We start from the raw sequence: 9,746 nt of genomic DNA on the forward strand, positions 1-9,746 counted from the left end.
CTCCTATACCTAACCCTACCTCCTAAACCTAACCCTACCTCCTAAACCTAAACCTAACCCTACCTCCTAAACCTAAACCTAACCACTAACCCTACCTCCTAAACCTAACCCTAACCCTACCTCCTAAACCTAACCCTACCTCCTAAACCTAACCCTGACCTCCTAAACCTTACCTCCTAAACCTAACCCTACCTCCTAAACCTAACCCTACCTCCTTAACCTAACCACTAACCCTACCTCCTAAACCTAACCCTACCCCCTAAACCTAAACCTACCTCCTAAACCTAAACCTAGCCCTACCTCCTAAACCTAACCACTAACCCTAACCCTACCTCCTAAACCTAAACCTAACCACTAACCCTAACCCTACCTCCTAAACCTAAACCTAACCCTACCTCCTAAACCTAACCCTACCTCCTAAACCTAACCTTACCTCCTAAACCTAAACACTAACCCTAACCCTACCTCCTAAACCTAACCCTACCTCCTAAACCTAACCCTACCTCCAAAACCTAAACCTAAACCTAACCCTACCTCCTAAACCTTACCCTACCTCCTAAACCTAAACCTAACCCTACCTCCTAAACCTAACCCTACCTCCTAAACCTAATTCCCTGCCCTAACCCTACCTCCTAAACCTAACCCTACCTCCTAAACCTAACCACTAACCCTTCCTCCTAATCCTAACCCTACCTCCTAATCCTAACCCTGCCTCCTAAACCTAACCCTACCTCCTAAACCTAACCCTACCTCCTAATCCTAACCCTACCTCCTAAACCTAACCCCACCTCCTAAACCTAAACCTACCTCCTAAACCTAACCCTACCTCCTAAACCTAATTACCTGCCGTAACTCTACCTCCTAAACCTAACCCTACCTCCTAAACCTAACCACTAGCCCTACCTCCTAAACCTAATTCCCTGCCCTAACCCTACATCCTAAACCTAATTCCCTGCCCTAACCCTACCTCCTAAACCTAACCCTACCTCCTAAACCTAACCACTAACCCTACCTCCTAAACCTAACCACTAACCCTACCTCCTAAACCTAAACCTAACCCTACCTCCTAAACCTCCCTGCCCTAACCCTGCCTCCTAATCCTAACCCTACCTCCTAAACCTAAACCTAACCCTACCTCCTAAACCTAACCACTAACCCTACCTCCTAAACCTAACCCTACCTCCTAAACCTAACCACTAACCCTACCTCCTAATCCTAACCCTACCTCCTAAATCTAATTCCATGCCCTAAGTCGCTCTGGATAAGAGCGTCTGCTAAATGACTTAAATGTAAATGTAAATGTAACCCTACCTCCTAAACCTAAACCTAATCCTAACGCTACCTCCTAATCCTAACCCTACCTCCTAATCCTAACCCTACCTCCTAAACCTATACCTACCTCCTAATCCCAACTCTACCTCCTAAACCTAACCCTACCTCCTAATGCTAATTCCCTGCCCTAACCCTACCTCCTAAACCTAACCCTACCTCCTAAACCTAACCCTACCTCCTAAACCTAATTCCCTGCCCTAACCCTACCTCCTAAACCTAACCCTACCTCCTAAACCTAACCACTAACCCTACCTCCTAATCCTAAACCTAATCCTAACCCTACCTCCTAAACCTAACCCTACCTCCTAATCCTAACCCTACCTCCTAATCCTAACCCTACCTCCTAAACCTAACCCTACCTCCTAAACCTAACCCTACCTCCTAATCCTAACCCTACCTCCTAAACCTAACCCCACCTCCTAAACCTAACCCTACCTCCTAAACCTAACCCTACCTCCTAAACCTAATTACCTGCCCTAACTCTACCTCCTAAACCTAACCCTACCTCCTAAACCTAATTCCCTGCCCTAACCCTACCTCCTAAACCTAATTCCCTGCCCTAACCCTACCTCCTAAACCTAACCCTACCTCCTAAACCTAACCACTAACCTTACCTCCTAAACCTAACCACTAACCCTACCTCCTAAACCTAACCACTAACCCCACCTCCTAAACCTAAACCTAACCCTACCTCCTAAACCTCCCTGCCTTAACCCTACCTCCTAATCCTAACCCTACCTCCTAAACCTAAACCTAACCCTACCTCCTAAACCTAACCACTAACCCTACCTCCTAAACCTAACCCTACCTCCTAAACCTAACCACTAACCCTACCTCCTAATCCTAACCCTACCTCCTAAACCTAAACCTAACCCTAACCCTACCTCCTAATCCTAACCCTACCTCCTAATCCTAACCCTACCTCCTAAACCTAATCCTAACCCTACCTCCTAAATCTAATTCCCTGCCCTAAGTCGCTCTGGATAAGAGCGTCTGCTAAATGACTTAAATGTAAATGTAAATGTAACCCTACCTCCTAAACCTAAACCTAATCCTAACCCTACCTCCTAATCCTAACCCTACCTCCTAATCCTAACCCTACCTCCTAAACCTATACCTACCTCCTAATCCCAACTCTACCTCCTAAACCTAACCCTACCTCCTAATGCTAATTCCCTGCCCTAACCCTACCTCCTAAACCTAACCCTACCTCCTAATCCTAACCCTACTTCCTAAACCTAACCCTACCTCCTAAACCTAACCCTACCTCCTAATCCTAACCCTACCTCCCAAACCTAACCCTACCTCCCAAACCTAACCCTACCTCCTAAACCTAATTCCCTGCCCTAACCCTACCTCCTAAACCTAACCCTACCTCCTAAACCTAACCCTACCTCCTAATCCTAACCCTACCTCCCAAACCTAACCCTACCTCCTAAACCTAATTCCCTGCCCTAACCCTACCTCCTAAACCTAACCCTACCTCCTAAACCTAATTCCCTGCCCTAACCCTACCTCCTAGACCTAATTCCCTGCCCTAACCCTACCTCCGAAACCTAACCACTAACCCTACCTCCTCAACCTAATTCCCTGCCCTAACCCTACCTCCTAAACCTCATTCCCTGCCCTAACCCTACCTCCTAAACCTAATTCCCTGCCCTAACCCTACCTCCTAAACCTAAACCTAATTCCCTGCCCTAACCCTACCTCCTAAACCTAATTCCCTGCCCTAACCCTACCTCCTAAACCTAAACCTAATTCCCTGCCCTAACCCTACCTCCTAAACCTAATTCCCTGCTCTAACCCTACCTCCTAAACCTAATTCCCTGCCCTAACCCTACCTCCTAAACCTAATTCCCTGCTCTAACCCTACCTCCTAAACATAATTCCCTGCCCTAACCCTACCTCCTAAACCTAATTCCCTGCCCCAACCCTACCTCCTAAACCTAATTCCCTGCTCTAACCCTACCTCCTAAACCTAATTCCCTGCTCTAACCCTACCTCCTAAACATAATTCCCTGCCCTAACCCTACCTCCTAAACCTAATTCCCTGCTCTAACCCTACCTCCTAAACCTAATTCCCTGCTCTAACCCTACCTCCTAAACATAATTCCCTGCCCTAACCCTACCTCCTAAACCTAATTCCCTGCCCCAACCCTATCTCCTAAACCTAATTCCCTGCCCTAACCCTACCTCCTAAACCTAAACCTAATTCCCTGCCCTAACCCTACCTCCTAAACCTAATTCCCTGCCCTAACCCTACCTCCTAAACCTAAACCTAATTCCCTGCCCTAACCCTACCTCCTAAACCTAATTCCCTGCTCTAACCCTACCTCCTAAACCTAATTCCCTGCCCTAACCCTACCTCCTAAACCTAATTCCCTGCTCTAACCCTACCTCCTAAACCTAATTCCCTGCTCTAACCCTACCTCCTAAACCTAATTCCCTGCTCTAACCCTACCTCCTAAACCTAATTCCCTGCTCTAACCCTACCTCCTAAACCTAATTCCCTGCCCTAACCCTACCTCCTAAACCTAATTCCCTGCTCTAACCCTACCTCCTAAACCTAATTCCCTGCTCTAACCCTACCTCCTAAACCTAATTCCCTGCTCTAACCCTACCTCCTAAACCTAATTCCCTGCTCTAACTCTACCTCCTAAACCTAACCACTAACAGTAATTCTAACCATAAACTTAACCCCTAAGACTTAAATAGCCTTTTTACCAGTTTTTAACATGTGCACATACACACACACACAGTTTTTCATTGCTATCCTTGTGGGGACAAATAAATGTGTTCCCATCCAAAATCTTATTTACCCTAACCCTGGCCCTTAACCTAATCCTAACCTTAACCCAAACCCCAAACACCTAACCCTAAAACTATACCTAATCCTAACTCCTATACCTAAACCTAATCGTAACTCCTAAACCTAATCGTAACTCCTAAACCTAATCCCAACCCTAACTCCTAAACCAAACCCTAACTCCTAAACCTAACCCTAACTCCTAAACCTAACCATAACTCCTAAACCTAACCCTAACTCCTAAACCTAACCATAACTCCTATACCTAAACCTAATCGTAACTCCTAAACCTAACCCTAACTCCTAACCCTAACTCCAAACCTAACCCTAACTCCAAACCTAACCCTAACCCTAACTCCAAACCTAACCCTAACTCCAAACCTAACCCTAACTCCAAACCTAACCCTAACTCCAAACCTAACCCTAACTCCAAACCTAACCCTAACTCCAAACCTAACCCTAACTCCAAACCTAAACCTAACCCTAACTCCTAAACCTAACCATAACTCCTATACCTAAACCTAATCGTAACTCCTAAATCTAATCGTAACTCCTATACCTAAACCTAACCCTAACTCCTAATCCTAACCCTAACTCCCAAACCTAACCCTAACTCCTAAACCTAAACCTAACCATAACTCCAAACCTAAACCTAACCCTAACTCCTAAACCTAAACCTAATTGTATCTCCTAACCTTATTTCTAACCCTAATTGGAACCCTAACCCTAAACCTAACCCCTGAGCCTAAAATAGCATTTCTTTCTCATGTGGATCTTCAAAATGTCCCCACTTGGCCTCATTTTCCTTGTTTTACTATCCTGATGATGTCTAGTACCCACAAGGATAGTTAAACAAAAACACACACAGAGGAAGTGCTGTACAGTGAACACACTGGGTCACATTTCATATAGAGAGACATTCCCCTGGGGTCACTTGGCAACCAGGCATACATCCCTGACCTCTCCTTCCACATCACACTGCATTGTGTCCTACGCTAGAGAATAGGGTAATGTCATTTCATTATAACTGATTGATTGTTTAATTAGTTTGCCATTTGAGTGAAATTGGAATACCTGGTTTTGGATGCTGATGTGGGCTTATGTAAAGGAAGGAAGGGAGAGCTGAGTGGTTGGCTGAGTGGAGGTCTCTATGATAAGATAGGGAGAACAGTGTGATCTTTATGTAAAGGAAGGAAGGGAGAGCTGAGTGGTTGGCTGAGTGGAGGTCTCTATGATAAGATAGGGAGAACAGTGTGATCTTTATGTAAAGGAAGGAAGGGAGAGCTGAGCGGTTGGCTGAGTGGAGGTCTTTGATAAGTAGGGAGAAAGTGTGGTAAAGGAAGGGGAGAGCTGAGTGGTTGGCTGAGTGGAGGTCTCTATGATAAGATAGGGAGAACAGTGTGATCTTTATGTAAAGGAAGGAAGGGAGAGCTGAGTGGTTGGCTGAGTGGAGGTCTCTATGATAAGATAGGGAGAACAGTGTGATCTTTATGTAAAGGAAGGAAGGGAGAGCTGAGTGGTTGGCTGAGTGGAGGTCTCTATGATAAGATAGGGAGAACAGTGTGATCTTTATGTAAAGGAAGGAAGGGGAGCTGAGCTGAGTGGAGGGAGATAGGGAGAACAGTGCTTTATGTAAAGGAAGGAAGGGAGAGCTGAGTGGTTGGCTGAGTGGAGGTCTCTATGATAAGATAGGGAGAACAGTGTGATCTTTATGTAAAGGAAGGAAGGGAGAGCTGAGCGGTTGGCTGAGTGGAGGTCTCTATGATAAGATAGGGAGAACAGTGTGATCTTTATGTAAAGGAAGGAAGGGAGAGCTGAGTGGTTGGCTGAGTGGAGGTCTCTATGATAAGATAGGGAGAACAGTGTGATCTTTATGTAAAGGAAGGAAGGGAGAGCTGAGTGGTTGGCTGAGTGGAGGTCTCTATGATAAGATAGGGAGAACAGTGTGATCTTTATGTAAAGGAAGGAAGGGAGAGCTGAGTGGTTGGCTGAGTGGAGGCTGATAAGATAGGGAGAACAGTGTGATCTTTCTAAAGGAATAAGATAGGGAGAACAGTAAGATAGGGAGATCTTTATGTAAAGGAAGGAAGGGAGAGCTGAGCGGTTGGCTGAGTGGAGGTCCTATGATAAGATAGGGAGAACAGTGTGATCTTTATGTAAAGGAAGGAATGGAGATCTGCCAGAGCTGAGTCCCTCAATACAGCAGGTGTAGATCTGCCAGAGCTGAGTCCCTCAATACAGCAGGTGTAGATCTGCCAGAGCTGAGTCCCTCAATACAGCAAGTGTTGATCTGCCAGAGCTGAGTCCCTCAATACAGCAGGTGTTGATCTACCAGAGCTGAGTCCCTCAATACAGCAGCTGTTGATCTACCAGAGCTGAGTCCCTCAATACAGCAGCTGTTGATCTACCAGAGCTGAGTCCCACCAGAGCTGAGTCCCTCAATACAGCAGCTGTTGATCTACCAGAGCTGAGTCCCTCAATACAGCAGCTGTTGATCTACCAGAGCTGAGTCCCTCAATACAGCAGCTGTTGATCTACCAGAGCTGAGTCCCTCAATACAGCAGCTGTTGATCTACCAGAGCTGAGTCCCTCAATACAGCAGGTGTAGATCTACCAGAGCTGAGTCCCTCAATACAGCAGGTGTAGATCTGCCAGAGCTGAGTCCCTCAATACAGCAAGTGTAGATCTGCCAGAGCTGAGTCCCTCAATACAGCAGTTGTTGATCTGCCAGACCTGAGTCCCTCAATACAGCAGGTGGGGTGTGTGTGTTTCAATACAAGTCATGACTCATGAATGATGTATAAGAGGAAGTAGCAAGCTAATTATAGCTCTCTTGTAACGAACCTCATCCTCCTCTTCTGAGGCGGAGAAGCGAGAAGGATCGGAGGACCAAATCGCAGCGTGGTAAGTGTCCATAATGTTTATTTTAAAACATAAACTGAACACTATGAAATACAAAACAATAAACGTGAAATGAACGAAACAGTCCCATGTGGCGACAAACACTGATACGGAAGACAAACACCCACCAACCAAAACTGAAACCCAGGCTACCTAAGTATGATTCTCAATCAAGGGACAACAATTGACAGCTGCCTCTGATTGAGAAGCATACTAGGCCGAACTCAAAAATCAACATAGAAAAACAAATATAGACTGCCCACCCAACTCACACCCTGACCATACTAAAACAAAGATAAACTAACAGAACTATGGTCAGAACGTGACATCTCTAGCCTTCATATAGTTCCCTGTCTTAATATACCTCTCTGGCCTTCATATAGTTCCCTGTCTTACTATACCTCTCTGGCCTTCATATAGTCCCCTGCCTTACTATACCTCTCTGGCCTTCATATAGTTCCCTGTCTTACTATACCTCTCTGGCCTTCATATAGTTCCCTGCCTTACTATACCTCTCTGGCCTTCATATAGTTCCCTGTCTTACTATACCTCTCTGGCCTTCATATAGTCCCCTGCCTTACTATACCTCTCTAGCGTTCATATAGTTCCCTGTCTTACTATACCTCTCTGTGTCATGTCTTGTTATGTCTGTTCCTGTCCTTTCTCTTCACTCTGTCTCTCTCTGCTGGTCTTTTTAGGTTACCTTCTCTGTCTCTCATTCTTCAGCTGTTCTACATCTCCCCTAACTAGCTCATTCACTCCTTCCCACCTGTTCTCTCTTCCCCCTCTGATTAGGTCTCTATTTCTCTCTCTGTTCCTGCTACTTTCAGTGTCTGATTCTTGTTTGTGTTTTTGATGCCAGAAGCAAGCTGTCGTCCCGTTTGCTTCCACCTTGTCCTATCCTGTCGGAGTCTGCCTGGCAGGTGCATCCTGCATTATACTACGTTCTTTTGTTCCATTGACTACGTTGGAAGAGGATTTATGCCATTCCTGTTTTTCATTAAAGAACTCTGTTTTCTGTTAAAACCGCTTTTGGGTCTTCACTCAAGTACATAACAGAAGAATCAGACCAAGAATGGACCCAGCGGCTCCGGACCTTTTCACTCCGCCGTCGAGATCCAGGGAGCGATGCTAGGCAGACACGAGGAGGAATTGTCTGCTGCTCGACATGCCGTTGAGACCCTGGCCGTCCAAGTCTCCGACCTCACAAGACAGGTTCACCAACTCCACCTCGATCCACCGCCCACTTCCAGGGTTTCCGAGTCTCCGGAGCCCAGGATCAACAACCCGCCGTGTTACTCTGGGGAGCCCACTGAGTGCCGCTCATTCCTCACTCAGTGTGATGTGGTGTTCTCTCTCCAGCCCAACACTTACTCCAGGAGCGCAGCCCGCATCGCCTACGTCATTTCTCTCCTTACCGGACGGGCGCGTGAGTGGGGCACGGCAATCTGGGAGGCGAGGGCTGAGTGTATTAACCAGTATCAGGACTTTAAGGAGGAGATGATACGGGTTTTTGACCGTTCTGTTTTTGGGGAGGAGGCTTCCAGGGCCCTGTCTTCCCTATGTCAGGGGAATCGATCCATAACGGATTATTCTATTGAGTTTCGCACTCTCGCTGCCTCTAGTGACTGGAACGAGCCGGCTTTGCTCGCTCGTTTTCTGGAGGGTCTCCTCGTCGAGGTTAAGGATGAGATCCTCTCCCGGGAGGTTCCTTCCAGTCTGGACTCCTTAATAGCTCTCGCTATTCGCATAGAGCGACGGTTTGATCTTCGTCGCCGAGCTCGTGGAAAGGAGCTCGCGTTCTCCGTTGCTCCCTCTCCACATCACTGCCACCTGCCGCATCACTGCCACCCTCCTCCGCCGGCTCGGATGCTGAGCCTATGCAGCTGGGGGTATCCGCATCTCGGCCAAGGAGAAGGAACGGAGAATCACCATCGCCTCTGTCTCTACTGCGGCTCCGCTGGTCATTTTGTCACCTCATGTCCAGTAAAAGCCAGAGCTCATCAGTAAGAGGAGGGCTACTGGTGAGCGCAACTACTCAGGCCTCTCCTTCTGGATCACGCACTACCTTTCCGGTCCATCTCCGCTGGCCCGGTTCATCTGCTTCCTGCAGTGCCTTGATAGACTCTGGGGCGGAGGGCTGTTTTATGGACGAGACCTGGGCTCGGGAACATGACATTCCTCTCAGACAGTTAGGGAGCCCACGGCCTTGTTCGCTTTAGATGGTAGTTCTCTCCCCAAGATTCAGCGTGAGACGCTGCCTTTAACCCTCACTGTCTCTGGTAATCATAGCGAAACCATTTCTTTTCTAATTTTTCGTTCACCTTTTACACCTGTTGTTTTGGGTCATCCCTGACTAGTGCGCCATAACCCTTCTATTAATTGGTCTAGTAATACTATCCTATCCTGGAATGTTTCTTGTCATGTGACCTGTTTAATGTCTGCTATCCCTCCTGTTTCCTCTGTCTCTTCTTCACAGGAGGAGCCTGGCGATTTGACAGGGGTGCCGGAGGAGTATCACGATCTGCGCACGGTGTTCAGTCGTTCCAAGGCCACTTCTCTCCCTCCACACCGGTCGTATGACTGTAGTATTGATCTCCTTCCGGGAACTACTCCCCCGGGGTAGATTATACTCTCTGTCGGCTCCCGAACGTAAGGCTCTCGAGGATTATTTGTCGGTTTCGCTCGACGCCGGTACCATAGTCTC

The sequence above is a fragment of the Oncorhynchus masou genome, chromosome 5 (genome assembly GCF_036934945.1).
Source record: "Oncorhynchus masou masou isolate Uvic2021 chromosome 5, UVic_Omas_1.1, whole genome shotgun sequence".
Classification (NCBI taxonomy): domain Eukaryota; kingdom Metazoa; phylum Chordata; class Actinopteri; order Salmoniformes; family Salmonidae; genus Oncorhynchus; species Oncorhynchus masou.